The sequence below is a fragment of the Homalodisca vitripennis genome, chromosome X (assembly GCF_021130785.1).
Source record: "Homalodisca vitripennis isolate AUS2020 chromosome X, UT_GWSS_2.1, whole genome shotgun sequence".
NCBI lineage: Eukaryota > Metazoa > Arthropoda > Insecta > Hemiptera > Cicadellidae > Homalodisca > Homalodisca vitripennis.
This window is the reverse complement of record NC_060215.1, coordinates 95,996,401-96,017,686: the sequence shown is the minus strand read 5'-3', so window position 1 is coordinate 96,017,686 and position 21,286 is coordinate 95,996,401. Positions and strand designations below refer to the sequence as shown.

The 21,286-nt window shown below is 32.6% G+C and overlaps 1 protein-coding gene across 2 annotated transcripts in view; it reads right to left on the bottom strand.

The window, feature by feature from the left end:
* The window catches only part of LOC124369720 (galactosylgalactosylxylosylprotein 3-beta-glucuronosyltransferase P-like), a 209,576-nt gene that overhangs the window by 63,140 nt on the left and 125,150 nt on the right, over positions 1-21,286 (bottom strand). Inside the window, exons 2-3 of one of the 2 annotated variants that reach the window (XM_046827777.1) lie at positions 15,223-15,271; positions 8,588-8,642 (exon numbers count right to left, since the gene is read on the bottom strand). The gene's annotated coding sequence lies outside the window, so the exon portion shown is untranslated. The remainder of the gene's footprint in view (positions 1-8,587; positions 8,643-15,222; positions 15,272-21,286) is intronic. The other variant, XM_046827778.1, reaches the window with a different exon arrangement.

Below are 21,286 nucleotides of genomic sequence, written 5' to 3'. Positions count from 1 at the left end.
ATATTTAATTTTATATTATTCTTAGGAAGGTCTGGACCATCTAGGCTGTTTAAATTCTTTTACATCTTAAAAAAAGAAAAGAAATGCCTTAAATATATTTTTGAAGCTGCTATTTATTAATTTTTTTTATTTTTGGCTATGTACTGAAAAACTTATTATGTTGCTTGTATTACAGTAAAATCTGTTGTTAAAAATCAGTGATTTATTATTCGGTATAATTAATTTTTTAATGTCACTAGATTTGTGATGAAATCAAACATAATGTTATTATTGTAAATCTTTTGTATCATTGCTGCTTTTAAATATATTCACAGTTAAACACTTTTAATTGACCGCCATTTTGAAAGTATTATAGATAGCGACCTTCATACCCCGTACATGTTTGAATTAGATTCGGTAGGAATTAATTCATTAATTATTGAGATATTAGTTTTCTATAAAAACACTTACAGACGGGAAACTAAACACCGGAAGCCCATTTTCATATCGTAAATGCGTTTTTCTTGACTTGAGAAATAATGTGCCCAGAGAGTTTCGGAACACTCTGGATATATTTAAAATATTTAACTCACCCAAAACATTCGATTGTATCATCTCTTAGCCTTAACTTATTTCAACACTGAAGGGTTTTGAACCTCAAATGTCATGTTAAAATTTTCTGGATTTACTGAACCAAGAGCAGATTTGTTCTGCAGAGAGTTTAGAGGATTATTCGGATCTAGAGTGGTAACGACAATAGGCTGGGATACTCAGTCCCATATACTCATGCACGTTTTGCAGCCAATTCATTTACTGTACTTCGAAATTACAACTCCATGATGCTTTAACTGAACCACATAAAAGCTGACGTATTCATTAAATTTAAATTTAACTTATTCAAACGTTTATCTGCTTCTATTCACCTAATAATTTTCAACTCGGCTGTAAATCCATCTGGTTGAAAGAGGATATCCCAAATTAAATATAAGTATGCCTTTTACATGTAGGCTATAAATTGTTTATATAAAATAACAGCAAATGTATGAAACGTTATCAGGTCAGAAAGGTTTATTATTGTTTGCGAGGACACCGATAATAATCCAATTGTCAACATTTAGAAATGTTCACTCAACTTTTGTATTTATTTTTGTATCTACGGATTTGTTAAATTTATTATTGTAACCCTTATGATTAACATAAAATACTTAGATTAATGAATAACAGTTCCAGTGTTCGAATAAATAAGTTTGAATATCCATAAAACATCAGTATGCAAATGTAATAAGCCTGTTAATTGGACAATGTCTCACCCCAAACTTGTATTGTAAAGCTAAACAATGCGCACAAAATTAATAGTCTAACATGATATAAAAAATACAATTTTAATATTAACCCTGCGAATTATATTATAGAATTAAACAACGAGAGTTTATCAGACGTTTCCAAATCAATTGAATGAAAACACCAGAACGACAAATGTTCATATTCTAGTTTTTAGAAACTAATTTTCAATTATAAAATATTCTATATCCTCAGAAATGTTCGCCACTAGTTTGAAACATTAATATATAGTGTTATTTTCACATACGAGTGAGGAAGTACTTCAATGATTTCTTTCTTCATTCCTCAGACAGTATTGCATTTCTGAGTCCATTCTCTGTGAGAAATTCCTCACATATTTCTCGCAAATGTCATTAACTGGTTTTGAGGTAAAAATAATTATACTGATTTGCTTTACTCAAACAACTTTAACTTTAAAATATGTGTGGTTTCAAAAATTAATCTGAATTTAATAAAATCGTGAAATAAACTTTTAACTACAATTAAATATATTTATTAGCTATAAAAAAATTTTATGGGATAATTAATCTTAGCTACAGGTTCTTCCAGTTATTGTCACTTAAACTTTACGGAGTGAAACCCATGTTATGTTTAGCATAAAAAATGCGTATTATGTTTTTTTTTTTGCCTCACTACTAACTTCTTGTTTGGTGTTAAACTAGGATCTCAATTAATATATATAATAATACGATATATATAAGGTATATATATATATATATATATATATATATATATATATATATATACACACACACACACACACACCCATTTTCCAAAGCGGGGTAGAGGGGTTGTTTTCACCAAATCTGGCATTTCTGAATAAGAACTTAAACGTTATTTAGTAGTTAGTTTTAAAAGTAAAATATAAAACTACATTTATAAGCTAAGGGTATAGATAAGGGAATTGAGATAGAAAATAGCTACAGAGATACTACTTAAAACAAATAAAATAATAATAAAACTATTCCACTATTTCCCAAGCTCTGAGCTGTCCTGTTGATGTTAAAATGCCAATTGTTTTGCATTTTTAAATCAATATAGATATAATCCACTCATAATTTTTTTGTTCACTTAGGATAAGAATATAAGGAACCTCTCATTGAACTTAGTCTTAAAAGGACCTTTGTGCTTGCTTCTGGAATATCAGGATAGATAGGCCTGGGGTAAGTGCTACCTCCTGTTCAGATCTAGGAGGAGGATAGCGGACACTATATATCAGTCATTTCACCTTGGAAGAAGGGGAGGCCAGCTCTGTACCAGCCTGTCCAGTAAAAGCTGGCACAGGACGGCACTCTCATGTGCAGGGTAGCAACTGCAGCACTTAAGGAGGCACTAACAACGCCACCAACTCCAAAAGTCATCCTCTACAGCAGACTAGACCTATCGATCTACCTTTGTACCGCATTATCTCGATATTTGCGATTAGTGATGTGCCGCTCCTGAGCATCCATAGCGTTGCTCAGATTTAAGTGATATATCGGTTTTGCTGTATCCAGTGTGGGATCATCTGAAAAGTATAACAAGTGATCCCTTTCTGAGGATTAATCATATTATATGAAAGTATAAATTGTATGTTGTACTACCTGACTTACACGCATTATTAACTTGCTTTGTATTTTACGATACATTAGTTAATGTTTTAAAATAATGCCCGGTATTGAATTAAGATGGAATTGCTTTGAAGCATAGCTTTGGCGCATATTATTTGTTCACAAACAATACAAGTTCACTTTTTATTATCTTAGTACTTTATGGAATATTTTTTACATATTTATGATGGTATTGTCTAAATTTTAAACGTGTATTTCTTACACAAATTAATAACGAAATTTTATAAGTTTTGACGCATTAAAAATTATAACAAGCAGGAGTATAAATGGTATCATTTGTATTTTGTGTTGATACAATAGTACAGATATCAGAAACGCACATGTTTTACTATCCTGGTTTGAAAACATTATGATATGTAGCATCTCACAGAAACAACTGGTGTGGTATGTAACAATGGAGTGGTATGTAACAACTGGTGTGGTATATAACAACTGGAGTGGTATGTAACAACTGGTGTGGTATGTAACAACTGGTGTGGTATGTAACAACTGGTGTGGTATGTAACAACTGGAGTGGTATGTAACAACTGGAGTGAGTGGTATGTAACAACTGGTGTGGTATGTGGTATTTTTTGATAAAATTATATCTCGCTTTTAACTTATCGTAAGACGACGTGGTTTAGATATGGTGTTCTGTAAACTGAACTATCCAAATTTTAATTTAGTGTCAAGTTTTCAATTCCTAAGAATGATAATGAATCACTGAATCTATCACTGCCACGTTTGGTTGTTTTCGCTTCAACATAATTATGAGCAACACGGAATTAAGATAGCCTTTTTTAGACAGTATTTTCGTGGGTATGGATTTTTAGATGGGGTTTCAGGTCCAAGTTCGTCAAAGTTATAAATATATTTTCCCTATATTCGATACACGACTGTACTTTAACAAGAACCATATTTCCATGGATTAACGGGAAATTGTTTATTTCAGACTGAATCAAATATATAGGCTATGTAGGGGTGAAAAAGATCCTCTAATAGAAATAAATACGTCACAAGCGACCTCATTCATTGAGGGTTATCTCTAGCATACCTTATATATTAGTACATTTTCGGGCTCAAAAATAGTTACCAATTATTATTTCTTTCCTTTTACAAAGAAGCAAATTGTACTTTGTTTGAATATAAATTAGAGTTTTTATTTATAAAAAAACAAACACTTTTATTAATATGCAAATTAAAAGTGCGGGTGGCAAAACATACTAAAGGCTTTAATGTAAAATTATACGCATATCCACGTAAACACACTAATGGATGTGAAATGTATTACCAATTGTAATTATATACAAGTTTATCTAATAAAATAGGTAAATTTGTAGCTTATGTTTCTGTTAGCTGAACACCGTTAAAACACCATTAAACAACTATAGCTATGTATTTTTAATATATAGTTTACATACATATTAAACACATACACACATACGTATATGTATATATATAAATATATATATATATATATATATATATATATATACATATAGACATAGATGTATCTTTTATAAAGATTACATTTTATTACACAGTAAATGTTATAGTTTCCCACAACTCACAACTCATACACACACACACACACACACGTTTCGTTTTGTGAATTGTGGGAACCTATAAAATTTACTGTGTAATAAAATGTAATCTTTATAAAAGAAACATCTATGTCCATCTAACCAACTGCAGGAACTTTATTATGATTTATTAAAATCATAATAAATTCAATAAAACTCTTCATTATGCTAAGCACCGGTAGTTTTAGCACGTCAACATTGAATAAAACAACAAAAGACCGATTTACCATTGACTTTAAATAGAAGGTTAACTACCTTAAAGTTTAGGGAAGTGTCATAATAAAGTTAAGTTATTACTCCGATATTTTAAGAGCAATGGTGCACGCGTATAAGATTAAAAAAAAAACACGAACTTTATTACAACGAATAAATAAACAGCTTTACTTTAATCACAGAGCAACTTATGAAGTTATTCGACATGAGTTCTGAAAAATCCCGTATATAAACGCTAAGAAAATTTAATTTATTTCCCCCCTATTCAGATAAAAATACACAACATACAATATTGACAGCACGTACTAGCTCTGTTGTCACAGATTGAAATGGACAGAAATGGTTTCCTAATCCAGTTAGTTGAATATTGCAGCCCAGGTAATTAGTCCTACGTTGTTAAGAGAAACTTGTGAAATTGTATGGATTACTTGTTTAGTTCTCTTAAATAAGTATGTTAACATATAAATACACAAATACATATGTATTAAACAAATGTAAGAGTGCGTTTGACAAAACACTTTAAATCACATAAATGTATTATAAATGTCTATTAATGTTTAATACTGATATTCAAGTCCAAAAAGCAATATTTCCATAAAACACATCTGAAGGAAATATAACTGGGTTTAATATATTCTTGTAAACAAACTCAGTACATTCATAAGACTAACTATCCCTTGTGTGACTTTGTGTACAATCTTTTATTATTTAAACACTGATATGGAACCCAATTAAACGAAACAAAATGTTAATGCACAATTTGAAAGATAATTCGAGAAAGATTACATCGGTAGACTTGAAACAATCGTATGAAACTTAATTTCTATATAGAAGACATGAGTTCTATGACGTTGCATGTCCAACCATGGAATTTGGCTGAGCTAAGTCAAAGTATATCACTCAGTAGGCTTACAAAATTCTCTTTTGTTTTCCGTGGGATGTAAAATTCTCTTTGCCGTATGGTATTCTGCCGTTTTATCTGTCAATATAGAAATAAGCTAGTCTTGAAATTTTTCATTGAACCTCAGTGATGCCTGTTAGGCAACACGGCGTGGGGTTCCTCTACCTTGTTATAGCATAATAGTTTTATCAACGTTAGCTAACGAGATAAAGAGGCTAAAAATGGCCACTCAATTATTTTTAATTTCTCTCATCGGTTAAATATTATTTAAATGTAAATTTAGATGTTTGTTTGTTTTAAGTAAATAAAACCTTACCTGTGACAAATTTACCATTTGGCATTTTTAACTATTCCGCTACTATCCCATTTTGACCTTAACCAAACCTAGCTTGATTGACGGTAGATTTATTGTTAGGGGAAATCCCTACACCAATTTCACGAAAAATTAACATTTCTTCCGAACAATGTAAATTGGCTCTTGCTTCCCGAACTATTATTGTAATTAAACCTTGATATTCTAGAATATCGAATGCTTCGATACTATTGGCCCGGAGAACTTACTTCTTTCCCCAATTTATAATTTTTTATTCGTGATGGTGATGCTTCCTTCATAGTTTAACCTTATCTGTAGTTTTACTGGACAGTGTCAGTGTATGCATTACTATTTCTGACCAATTGCGTTTCAAACCAAACCGTATATTCAATACATTTACTGGTGATAGTGGTGTTTAGTTACAATGGCATTTAAGAAATTAAGAATTATACTGCAAAGTAAGAAAAGCGTGTTATTTATTCTTTAAGTTAAACATATTTTACTACACACATTTGGTGAACTCAAGTGCTCAGTGTAATGAAATTATTTAAAAAAATAATAGATATCCTTTTTGGCGGTTCTTATGGAGCTAAATACGCCCAGTAGGAGACAGAAGAATGGCTAGACTCCAGACCGATATATTACTGATAAGATTTATGATGTCAGCTTCTCTAGACGACATTTTCTTCTTATAACCAGAGTATTCAACGATCTAATTTGAAATATTTTTATAAAAGCATTTTTGTAACTTTTGGTACGAAATGTTCGTTTTAACTTTGCTCCCTTTCGGTATTATTAACAGCATCGAGACAATGTTGTGTTAGAATTTGTAATTACCTGGAGGAAATACTTTGTTGCTGAGTGTTTTAGTAAACGTCTGCAGTTTAGTTCTTGGAAAATCAGAAAATTACGTAAATAAATAACAATTCATTAGGTCATGTATTTGATAAATAAGATTTCCCTCAATATTTAGATGCATGTAAAGTAAGTCATTATTTTTTCTCTCGTAAAAAAGATCCCCACCCATTCTGACCCCTTATTCAAACTTTGTAAATTTATGAATCCTTGTAATAAAAGCTATTTTAAGATTGCACTGCAAAATGTCAACAGAGAATTCATCAATCACACTAATATTAAAAACTAATATTAATAAAACCTTAATGGTATATTTATTTTATTAGTAAAAATTCCTTTAGTTGCTTAAGAAAATAATAATATGAATTTTTATGCAAATAGCGAATGTTTATACCTAAGTAAATTGTAATGTAACACAGTTTTCAACATTTTTAATTATAAGTAAAGAGACAGTTATTTTAAATGATTTCAAAGTAAAAGTAACATTTGAGTAGCTTAAGTGTTCGTTTAATGCGATGTACAAAACTTGACATTATTTTAGAGACAAGAAAAGCGACATGAAACGCTTGCCTTTGTTGTGACAAAAAGGTAAATTAAATTCTGTTGGCTCTCAGCACACCACAGGCGTGTGAACTCGATTCGCGCGCTCTACGCTTAAGAGTCCACACAAACACTGCTCGGCCACTCCCTCTTATCCGGGCTAATGAGTGGAAGGGACGACTCGGATTAGTGAAAACCTCGGATTAACCGAATGTCCCCGCTAAATGAAGTTGTTGGAAGCTAAATGAACTCCCTATAACGACGCCAATTCGTGCAATTAATTAATAAAAGTGAAGTGTGTGTGTTGTGTAGTTTAGTAATTGCAGTATATAAGCCGCTTCCACTCGTGTCGAAATGTTGTAAAGCATTTGTTTGTTCAGTCTGCAACTTTACCAGACAGAGTTTATATAAAGCAACTATTTTAAAACAACACTTGCTACAAGTTGGTTGGTTCAAGTATATTGGATAGGAGACAGGACACTTCTTTCTCTCACGCCAACTGCTTGGAGGTTACAAACCATCAAAATTGTATGCAACTATTCTTCAGTTGATCGTTATCTATAAGCATAACAAATTTTATAAAGCCAACAAAATTTTAAAAACCGGAGTTTTACGTTCCCGAACAGCTTTTGATAGTAAATCAAGGATTCTATAATTTCGAGTGCTTCGATGCCATTGGCCCAGTGAAACTACTTCTTTCCACCAGCTTTGTATATTTGAGTTGTAATTGATAAGGGTTTCTTCTCAAAATTTATTCTCCCTGTGGTTAAACACACAAAAACAGTAAAAAATGTATAGCAACATATAGTCTGTCGCCTGTATATTCAAAATTATATTTTCTTTCCCACTGATGTTAACTGTATCTCAGGTAAATCACCACAAAAATACTAATGAATTTACTCTTGTCAATTAAATTTTTCTCAATTTTGATATTTCAACAATGTATTGGCTGTTAAAATTACTCATAACATGCAACACAGTCCTTGAGTTAGCATGGTTTACATTTCATATTTAAATACACACAATTTAAATACTGATAAAATTTCAAAAGAATTAATTTTGGGTACTTACTGCACCATGTTTTGTTTTACACGTAGAGTAATATGTAATTTTGAACGACAACCTACATTTTCTACGTTGAAATGGAAAATAGTAAAGAGGTAAACTACATATTCTAATCGACGTTTACGGATATTTCTGAATATATTGCTCACACGACACAAGTTATGTGCTAGCTGTTTTGGAATTTTTCTACAAACATAGTGAGACTTACCTTCGCACCTGTCGGCTGCAGCGGGACTGAGTGTGGGGTGAAACATTTCCGTCAACTGGAACAGAGTTATGGAATGAGGTAAGTACTCTATGAGAAACAACTTTGAGCTGATATGAGGCTGTATGAAAGAGCGAGATTGGCCCTCCCCTCCTCGCACCGCTCTAGCGAACATATGTAGTTTTATGTCACACAATACAAAACCTGCGCACCTGTTCCAGATTGACACTGGTGTGAACATGCGACAGGTGGCTGCAGTTTGTTTTACTAAGTGATTGATTTCAGTATACACTAGTACAAGCTTACTGTTTATCTTACGCCTCCTAAAAGAAACCTGACACGTGTGCCAGCAAAATCTGATGAGTGTGCGTCAAAATATGCGGACGTCCTCACTCAAAGTACAGGGAAATATTTATATTACAAATTTAAAAATCGTTCTACGTATATATATATATATATATATATATATATATATATATATATATAATATGAATTGTAATAATTGATATGGTGTCACCGGCAGTACAATACTATATAGTATTGTTGAATGAATCAGTTCTCAGCCAATTCTAAAGCGATGTAATGTTTTGGAAATTTCCACAACAAGAAAGAATTTCCCCAATTAACTATCGCTTTGGCCAGTTTAAAGTAGGAATTGAACACTGTACTTTGCGATAAACTAAACCCACGCCTGAGTTTACAGTTCAACAACAGTTTTGATGTTTTATAGACTTTAAAAATTATAAACCAGAGAAAACGGCCTTTTCAGGTGCGAAATTAGGACAATCAAATTGTTTCTACCACTTAACTTAACTTCAGACGTTTACTGACATACTTAAATGAAATAACTAAAATAATAATTAAATTTCTTTAAAATGAAAATAATTAAATAAATAAATTTGAGTGTAAACCATTAAAATAAATAAGCTGATGTTAAGTATGTTAGTGGATTGAGAATAAATTCCTGAGTAAAACAAGTTTGTGTTATTAATCAGCTGTTTAAACTAAGTAACAATACTCTCATGATATTGACATTGAAACTTGAGCAACTCGTGGGAAAGAGCCGGGTTAATTTAAAATCAACTAGTCACATGAGCTTTTGACTTATACCGAATATGTAGGTACATAAAGTGCTAATTTTAAATACCTGAAATCGCCGTACAAAAATAAAAACAACCTGTAATAATAAACATTATACATATATAATGTTTATTATTACTGAAATAAACTGAAATGGTTTATTTTAGATTATGTTTATAATCTAAAATAAACCATTGTCTAAAAAAAGGATGAAACGGGTCTCAACCAAGACCTAATTGGTGTGTGTCAAAATATACTGATCTGTGACAGACTAATCCACATATAAATCACAATCTACTAAAACAACAATCTGACAAAACTGAAATTAAAAAACATTACTGACGTTTGATGATTTTAAATAATATCAGGATATCGGTAATTTGCCATCGTGAAACATTCACATCGCCGTTTCGAAAACTGATACTTGCCCTCTTCTTCAGCTGTCCAACACTAATACATAAGGTTAAGTGTGTATAATTTATAAATATTCGTGCTTGTTTAACCCTATGTATTAGGTTTTAACATACGAGAGAGCAGTTGCCAGCTTTCATGACGTCGTATTTCAATATTTATGGCATATAACGATATCAGACATCTGTAATCCTGTCAAATATTAAGTTATGGTACTGAAGAATAAAAATGTTCACTTTTACAAAGTATTTTAATCCGTTAAATATTTAACATTGTGTTAACGTGTTGGTTTACATGTAGCTTTTAATGCGTTCCTACCCAAAATGTCTTACAAGATTAGAACATCGTAGGGGTAAATATGACCTCGTATTTTGGATTTACACGAGAAAATAGATCACTGTTATTGTGTTTAACAGAGTTATATTTCTACCAATTTCAATATTATTTTTCTACACTAATACCACTTTCAGTCTGTAAGTATCTTAAATACAGTAAAACAAATCATATATTTCAGAATAATATGTCTATTTCTTTGTTGTTCAATTTTAAACACTATGCAACAGTTTTGTAAATAAAAATCTATTATTAAAAGTCAACAAAAAAAAACGAATGAAGATAAGCCATAACTAGTAAAACTTTTGGTATAAAATTGCAGAATAGTTGAGAATTGTTACTTAGGTATCTTGTAAAGTATCTCGTACCCGTAGGGAGATTGACCTGAATCCATGGTTGTGAAAATGGGCTTCATAAAGAACAGCGAGAGTGCCTTTTCCCCCACTCCTTGGGTAGAACATATTAGCCTCGTGCTTCGAAGTACATTGAGATGCACAACAGTAGAGACTCCTAAAACCCAACTTCCGGTAAGATGATGTTTGCCCCACAATTACAACAAGCAGTATGCAGTTTTGTATTCATTGAACGACAACGCAGGCCCACACTCTGGAACTAGGGAAATTATGCCCAACTACGTCCTATTCAACTCTCATTTAAATCTTGGAATTTTATCTGGTATGTTATTGAGGAAAACCTAATATTTATTAATTAAACTATTACCTCCTGTGCTGTTATTAAAAGAATAATTTGAAGAAAAATATTTTCTTATTTTGAAGGCCATATAGACAATATATTTCATCCTGGTAAATAAGAAAGTGTTAGTAAAAGCAATTCTGTGGTAAAGTTAAAGCATAATTGAGGGAAAAGTTTTGTTATAAGTGTTTTTACTTTTTTTACAAAAATCTATTTAGAGAAATACTTTGATAATGAAGGGATGAAGGGATATTTCAAACTTATAAAGCGTATTCTTACAAGTGATCAATTAATAAATGTAAAGATTATTCCAAAATTATTTGGCATCCTCCAGTAATGAAATAAAACAACTCTTATTCTACATTTAAAGACGTAGAAAACTCGTGGAAATAAAAATATAAAGATATAAATTCCCACTATATTAAGTAGTTAACCAAATATGTATAACAAAATCACACACCACAGAAATTGCTTTTACTAACACTTTTCAACACTTTTTTTATTGCCTAGGATGAAATATATTGTCTACTAAACATTTTCTTTCAGAATGAACGTGTTCTAGATTTTAAATAAAAAATACATAAATATTAAGTAAATATGATTTAAATAAAATATATGTACACAAAACATTTTATAAATAACAGATAACATAACTTGAAGTTTAAGTAACTTTGAAAATTTCACTTTAAGCAACCGGTTGCCAGAATGGTTCAGTTCACTTTTACTACTGACTTAAAGATCACTTCTTATTCAAATTACTGAAACAATATTTAAGGCACGTAAAAATGAGTTTCGGTTACTCAAAACAAATCAAGGTCAGTCCAAAGTAATTTAATGCCACCAGGGGCAAAATTAAAATGTCAAATCGTTAGTTTCTATATCGATTTTGGTGATATTAAAACTCTTAAATGACTAAAAATATTCCGAATTGAAACCTGACATTTAACTTAAAATTAAAATGTCTGACCAGGAAAATCAAGTCTTAAGACCTAGACTTAAATAAAATTTTAATTTAAAATAATGAGCAAATTCTAAAGTACATATTAATTAAGGCAAATCCAAGGTGAGCCCTATACAGTCATGTAACATCCAAAAGAAGAGGCAAATATTCTATTGTTAGGTAAATTTCTGAAGACTTACAAAATCACTTCCAGCTTCGCTAGATGACCCTATTAACACGGTGTACGAAAAACGGCTTCGCGTTGCCCCGTCGGTCGGTCGCTCTACCTTACTGAACCTTATGTACGCTTCCCCCTACCTAACCCTCTGATGATTCAATGGCGCAGCGCTCCGTGCTAAGTAAGCTAATGACAAACATCCCCTTTATTTCATGACTTCATGACACCAGAAATTTACTGAATATCAGTTCTGGTTATCGAAACTAATTATAATTTTTTATCGGTCCTTACAAAACGATAGCGGCCGAACAATTGATTGTATCCACAGTGCCTCCCAGGAAATTAAGTCATTAAAAAGTCCAGTTGAAGTTTCCCGCATTCCTAACTGTTAAGTCTAAACAACGCTCTGAAAATAAAATGCAATGGAATTAGTAGAGAGATTTAAAACACCACATACTCCGAATAAATAAAAATTATCATTTACTATTTCCATTGATTAAAATGTGCCTTTTACAATTTAATACATACGGACAGTAAGACTTACCCGCAATACAGCCGCATTGGACAGGTACAGAGGAAGTTGTATTTAGCTGGCTAATTAGTGTTGTTATATAAACCAGTTCAGAAACATAACTCCCACATAAATCCGGAAAGCTTTCTTGTTAATTAACTCACATCAAAAAAGTATTATGAAAACTTGTATTCTAGGAAGATTTATTTTTGTGGTAAAGGTTTAAGTTAGTAAACACTTGATAAAAAAACCATTTGATGAACAAGCCCTTCAAAGATAACGATCTTCTGTATTTATTCACATGCACGCAACTAACTCCACAAAAGAACTCCCTTTTTTAACCTATGTATAACATTACTCCCCTCCCCATACCGGGAACTTCACTGGTCTAAACAGATAATTTCCTGGGTGAATTAAACCTCCTGATAAACTATTCTGTTGATCAGAATAACTTTATATTCTCATACTATACACAACTACCTGCAGAAAAGATTCGCCTGTTCTTTTAACCCTCGGTAACATTACTCCCATCCACCCGGGAATTTTCTTTTAATGCTGTATTGTCTCCTGAGTTAATTCCATATCTTAATAATCTAATTTAATAATGATGATTATCACTGTCAAGTTAATCAAAATACATTTTTGTTATTGCATCCATTGGTAATGACTTACTCCATACAAAAGTCTAATCCAATTCCTAGTAGATTAGAAATTAAAACTTGAAATTTGCCTGGATTGTAGCTTAGGCCGTGTAATAACCAGAAAACGTCTGAAGCTGGTATTTTTAAATTCAACTACTCTAAAAAATTCAGAATAGCTGATAAGTGCCGTCGATAGCGGCCGCATGTAAATAACATTTTTAGCCCAAATCCGAATACAGAATAATTGAAAGGAATTAAAAATTCTACAAAAATACCCTTCAATGTTTGTAATATCTCGAACAATTACGGCACAAAATGTCTCTGGAAGTCAACATAACACTTGTATTTGCTTAAAACTCTAGAAAACCTAATTTCTAAATTCAAACAATCACCTACTTCAGCGTATACCCAAGTAATTTTAGTAAATTATTACGAAATATATATTTCGTAACTCTTAGACTTGTATTCGGATAAAGTAGTTAATATATCGTATCCGTGCCGAAATCTGTGGATAATCCATCCATAAAACGATAGGAAATTTCACTGCACAGCCTTGTTTGCCACAGCTGTGTATATACTCCGGACAATGCTCAAGGAGGCTTAGGGTCTAGTATCCTCAATTCATCAATCAATAACCTTTGTTGTTGCACAATTGCGTGATTAACAAATTCCTCCTAGGTGTAAAAACAACACTACTCACGTATTGACAGAAGATGCGCTTGGAATCTGTGGGAACTTCAATATCATGTTCCACATCTCGTATATATATATATAATATATCAATATACCGACGATTGCAATGTACTATTTTAATTAAGAGTGACATGGAGTATGAATAAAACTATAAATCTTTAAACGTATCTGCAAACAACATAATGGCGGTCTTGAATAAACAAAAACCAACGTAATTAATTGTTATTGAAAGGAAATTCTAGCCATTCCAAATTCGACAAATTTAATTTAGAGTTTAATTTCAAAAAGTATGTTGAAATGAAATGAAATGTAAGTTTATTACCACAATATTCATATTCAAAACAAATTACAAACATTAAATATTGTAATTTTCATATTCATACAGAAATTAAAACATTAAACATTGTAACTTCTGAATATATATTTTATTGGAAATTAGCCTACATTGCCAAGCAGCTTTGTACGTAGGCTAGAGACGCTTTCCTTTACAGAAATTAATTTTAGTTTGTTTTGCCGAGTAAGGTACAGAGATAAACGAAAGAATAACAATCAAATTACAAAAAAATAAACTATCCAGCATGAAAAATATGTTTAATTTACTTGAACTGATTGTCTACTTGAAAATGAAGATGAATAATAGGTGATGTTGGGATGGAGGGAGGGGTGAGAGGAAGGACCAAGGTCAAGACCGCCGGTATTCAGATCAGATTAGGGCCTGCTCTTAAGATGCATTTTTGCGTTTGTTGTCAAAAGGTTTTACCTAGTGGTATATTTCCATTAGGTAAATCTCAGTACATTTAATTTACAATTTGGTTACAATGGTTTTACAATGTGGTTAGGTTTTTAAGAAAGTTGTTAGGAAATCTTGAATATCAGTTCTACGGATAGGTCAATATTAAAATCAGTTTTATGTAAATACTTTATATATATATATATATATATATATATGTTTCTAACCTTTATAGTTTCTAATCTACCAATGTGATCAAAAGTTGAATGGGGGAGGGTCTACGATGTGTCAAACACACGAGGCGACTGAATAAAACTACATCGATTTACAGGAAATACAAAGTGAAACGGCTTGAACACGTTACTTCTGCCAAACTTACAATTATAATGAAATGTTTCGAAATGAGAAATTATTTTATTGAAACTTACTGGACAAACAAACTTCTTCTCTTTTCATCCTCTAGACGAATCGTCTTCACTGGAAAAAAATACACACGTCATTACTCACTACTGACATTTAACAACAATGTTATTTTAATTTAACTAGTTGTTGTCGATCCTTTAATTATTTCACTTGATTATTTTTTTAAGTACAGAGATAGTTATGAAGCAGTGGTTAAGTAATGTCCACACACCGTCAATACAGGGCATATAAGCCATTGCCGTATGATAGCAATTCTACATAACGATAATCCAAGAAATATTTTTGGCAAATGTGAAGTAGAGATATTGGTAATACAGGTACAGATACAGACTGGGTGTTTTATAAGAATTTTGCCTGGAGAGAACAACTGCTATATAAGGATATGAACTAGGACAAGCCTACCAAACGTGAGAAGACAAATTAAAATGTTTATATTGGGCGCAGAAAGTGACAGAAACAGAATATAATAAAATCTTATTTGTTACATGTCAACTTCTGCCACTATAATACAAATGCATACGTAATGCAATGTAATGTAGATGTAAGGATGTGTCTTCGGTTTTTGGTTGAATTATATTTTTTATTTCAGAATCTCATTTCTTTAAGATAAATTCACTGTAGAGAGAAAAATATTTGTTTAAATACCCCCCCCTCCCCACCATGGATTTATATGATTTAAATTCACCTTTTTGGGAAATCTTGTAATGAGGATCGATAAAATCGGCCGAATAAAATGATAACATAGTTTAAATTATGTTTATGAAATATGAGGGGAATATCATGTTTTAAATTAATTTGTAGATTAAGGAAATAACTGTTTCATATAAAATACCACTTAAGAAATGACATGCGTTTTAATTAGGTACTATTTCGTGTGTTCAAATGCTGTTCTCGTATAACATAATTTAACTAATCAATCCAGAAAGTATCATTACAAAGTTTACTGTTTTCATAAGGACTGTTGAAATCAACAGTTCTAAAATTTGTTGTAAATGTGTTGGATGTGTTCTAAAATAGAGGGTCATACGTGTTACTCTAAAACCGTTTATGTTAAAAATATAAATCGTATTGCTGTTGCAAATTTTATCTTAATAAAACGTATTGTAGTCAAAATCCAACAACATTCAGAGTGTTAGCTAAATTACTAGCGAAAATTGGATGAATACACATTCATGAAATACGCATATTCCGCCCATTTTACTCCATTTAGGATCAAATAGATGTTACAAAACCGTTATCACACTTGTTTCGGCCAACTGTATTCACTGTGTTTAATCATTTATACTCGTGGATTTAAGGTACGTCAGTTCTGGTTAAACCATATAACCTGGCATGGCGATGTGAACTGGGGTTTAATATTTAGGTATTCTTTTAGCCTAAAGTTGTCCGTTTTTAATAAATTACGCTGTTAGTTTTACCAGCTTCATATAAATCCTCCAATTGTGTTACTCCGAATTATCGCAAACATAGATATATAGACAAAAAGTTAACACAAAATTTACTCGTATCAAAACAAAATTGAAATAACACAGTTTAATCAGAGCCTACGTTCGCGTTATTGTTATTTATCGTATTCCCGGATGAAATGGTTAGTGTAATATTAGAGCAACGAATTGTTGTGAAATTTCACTTTAAGCTTAGATAAACTGATACCGAAACTTAATTTACGTAATTTACTGAAAGAAGTGTATGGTAGTGGATGTTTTATCACGGCTACATGTTTTTGAATGGTTTAAGCGCTTTAAAGATGGCAGAGAAGATTATTCCCGGCCAGGTCACCCTTCATCGTTAAAAACGGATGAAAATGTCGAATAGTCAGTAGTTTGTGTCAGTATGACCGTCAATTAATTTTTCGCGCAATTTGTGAAACTGTAGGTATTGCTAAAGAATGTGAGCAAAGTTTAAATGACAATTGTGACATGTAAATAGTATGTGCTAAAATGGTGTCTAAAATTCTAACATTTGTACAACAAGAAGCTCGAAAAAATGTTTGTACTGAAACTTGTACGCAATCGAAAGTGATCCAAACTTTTAGGAAACGATAATAACATCTGATTAAACGTGGATTTTACTTATGATCCGGAAACGAAGCGCCAATCCATGCACTGGAAGAGCCCAACTTCGCCGAGAACCAAACAAATCTCGAGTGAGTAAGTACACATTTAAAACATTGATGATTGTTTGATATATATCAATGGGATTGTGTACCTACACTGTATTCCTAAAGGCCAAACAGTTAATGACTATTACTTCCTTAAGGGACTTTCTAAATTACATCAAAGAGTAAGGAAACACGTCCCGAAATGTGGAAGGACAAATCATAGGTTCTCCACCAAGACAGCAAGCTCATTCCGCGTTATCTGTCAAGAGGTTCCTAGCCAAGTACGAGCATCCCACAGTACAGCATTCCAGTGTTTGAGCATACACCTTATTCACCAGACCACCACGCACCACCTGCACCACGTGACTTCTACCTTTTCCCTTAGGGGAAATCTGCATTAAAAGGGACAAGATTTTAATCTGTGGGAGCTCTAAAAGAGAAAGTGGTAAACGTTGTGAAGGAGCTGACAGAAGATGACTTACAGCACTGTTTCCAACAATGGAAAATTCAAATGGAGCGTTGTAAAGATAGAGAAGGAGTGACAAGAAATGAGTAAAGTTGACAATAAATGATTATGTACAAAATAAAAATAATTTCTTTCACAACGTCAGTCTCGTTATTTAATAGCCACACCTCGTATATTTCCAAACTTTACTCTAAATAATAATAATAAAACCACTTATCAAATCATCCCATTTTTGGTTTTTAAAATAACAAATAATGCTACAATTGGAATTTGTATACAAATTTGTATATGAATTGTAAAGTGGATCACCACGTAGATAACTCAAGAAAGAACGTTAGCAACAATAAAGCCATTAGATCACATTTGAGGTGTTGTAAAATGTGGCATAGGTTTTAGATCCCATCACATTTAAATACACACATCTTACCAACCTTACCATGATAAGGCGAGTAAATAACAACAAGGTGTATGCAATACAGTTTTAATTTACATAATAAGTAAGATAGATTAGATAATGGGCATGGTTTATTATAGTAAAATACATTAGTTATCTAAAAATAAAAAAAATACGGTATTGTTGTCCATCGAATACAAATATTTTATATTTAAAAACTGGCACACTTTAAGTTAAAATATAAAAGAATGAACATAATATTACAAATAAATAACACATGTTAGCTACATAATACAATCTGATTTATGAGAAAATACAAGGAAATGAGAAAATTCGTGAGCTCATTCCCTATGAGAAGATAAAGGAAGAGAGACATATGGAGATGTCCGGAAACGCTTCGTTAGTGAGTTACGGCCAGTGTAGATTTTTCTCCGCTTTTTATTCATCTACTCCCAGAAGATAAAATCGTACTAAAATATTTTTATTTTCAAAAAGTAATCTTTTTGAATTTCACACAGTTTAAATTTATTAACAGTGTAATAAATAAACTATGCAATATATTGAGTGAAATAAACTATACAATAAATTAAGATTCCAGCATTGTATTTAAGCGTTGTAAAAATATTCTATAATTTCAATGTTAAGGAAAAACGATTGAATTGTTTGGAGAAATGTTTTTCTTTTTTAATTAGGCCAAAAAGAGCTCTACGATGATGAATTTGTTGAATTTTAAAATACTTGAATCAATGTCAGAACCAGATACAACAAACAAAGATGAAGGAAGGCTGATTGAATTTCTCCTAAGGCTCGTTCAAGGTCACTGGTTGTGCGAGGTTCTTATCAAACAGAATAAGAAGGAGAGTCGGTACAGTAAGAAGTCGACGGTACTGATAAAAACTACACTCGCTCACAAACAGAATTCAACCTGTGTCATTTCTAACTCAGATCCAACTTCTTAAAACGCGAGACGGTCAGCTGTCCTAATTAAAGCTTGTGTAAATCCATCAGCGAATAAAAAAGATTTCTGATATGTCTTCTGTGAAATCCCATCCTTTAATTCCCAAGCCTAATATTGTCAAATCTCCTATGATGAGAGACGCTGATAGCCGAACTATAGACACAGGATGAAACAGCTTGCAAGGCAAACCCAATTGGCCGACAGGAAGGCACAGTAGTCTAACAATCTGAATCCGGGAAACTAACTACGCCAAAGACAAGTGCCCAGAAGAAGGTTAAAATTAGTGCGTTCCTCATCAGACCGGTCAATGATAGTAATTATGAGGATTTGCTTCAGAAGATTCTGAGAAAAGTAAAGACGAAGACTTCGGAGACATAGATTCCAGAATCGGGTAAACAAGATAAGACAGTGTCCTTTTAAACGATGTTTGGAGCAGATGAGTAATGAGTAAACGATTTATTTCCTCAAATAAAAATACAATAAAAACAAATTAACCTCTTGGAAATTAGCTGACCAAATTTCCAGTAGTATGGTCAGTTTTAATACTTTTATTTATAACAAAAATAACAATTCTTGAGTCTAGCCCAGCATACATTTTAAAAACAAAGACACAATCCGTAATGCTATCGTAGATATCGGTGTTTGATATTCGGGACCTCGATGGCCGCAATTAAATAAACATTTTATGTAACCTAGCTCAATAACTAAGAATAGAAGCTCCATGCCACCTCACGGAGCGTGGTATTTACAGCAACTTGTATCAAGATCGGATGCGTTAACTAGTAGGATCCAACGGAGGGTACAAGTCTCTGGATTGGTAATCTTCAGACAGATTCTAAGCCTTTGTTTTAAATTGGGAAGAACCGGACACAAGCGGGTGCTTGCCAGATGGAAGCTTGATTATGCTTGGCACAAACCTCTTCAGGCAAAACGAAACACCTTCCGGCAAGAACGGCTTTCCGACATGATTTGAATAAAATCCAGAAAGATTTATAAATAACAAGTGTTCTTCTAGGATATCTCTATCCTACGATAGTTTAAAAAGATCTCTCACATTTTGTGAATACAAGATCGATTTTCTCAAAATGAGCGATATGTATAGTGACAGGAATCGTCCAAATCTACTGTCCGACACCTTAAAGGTCGCTGCCATTTGAGTGCTAAACAAGATGTGTTTACGGTACCGGCAAAGGCTTCGTGATAAACTGCGAAGTAACCATCGTCATTTCCTATTTTACGCCAAATTATGGTCTGGCCAACTTCCAGTACTATTTGATAAACTTAATGGTGTTCTTCCCCCCCCTGGTGAATCCCCGTTTCTAAACGGTGAACACATGCAACAGCGATCGAGTGTAGATGACTGAAAATGGTCGCAAGGATGGATTAATTGTCATGAACGATGAAGGACCTCAACATTTAGACAGTTAGAGTACTATCATAATGGTGATCATCGCTCGCGTTGGCTAATTATGTTGGCCAAGCTGGATGTACGAGACCTTCAGTTTAGCCAGGTATGGCGATATTATAGTTCTTTATAGAGCCATTACAACGGTCGTGTTTACACTTTGAGGGTACTTTGAACTTACCTCAAAGATATGTGGTTGACGCATTCAACGGCCAACTGGCTGCGCAGGAAGGACATAATGGCAGGTGTAAGTCAGATATCGATCTTGAGACCGAATATATGGAATGCCGCATAAGACAGGACCTTTTGTGTGAAAGTGCCTTTGGGACACTGTGACGATATCGCTAAGGTTAATATATCGAGGACTCCCTTGGGCTAGATGAACGAGCATGGCCTAACTCAACCAAGCAGGTAGACCTAGATCGTTTCTCTCATTATAAAAATTATGGTTACTAACGTCTAGGTCCGAGTAGCTTTAATAATATCGAGGCAAAGAACTCTGTTAAGCACATCAGTGTGAAGCTTGGATACAAGCTTACGGAGCGTTATTATGCTGTAAAAGTATAAAATAAGAAATACGAGAGCTCCAAAAACTTATAGTTCAGTTCTCACATTGCTCTTTACGTTCTTGTATTATATGCAAATTTGATTCAGTGTCTCTGTGATATATGTAAAGAAGTTGCTCAATATCAAGAAACAAATAAAAACGCAACGTGACATTAATATTCCCCAGCCTAGAGTAACA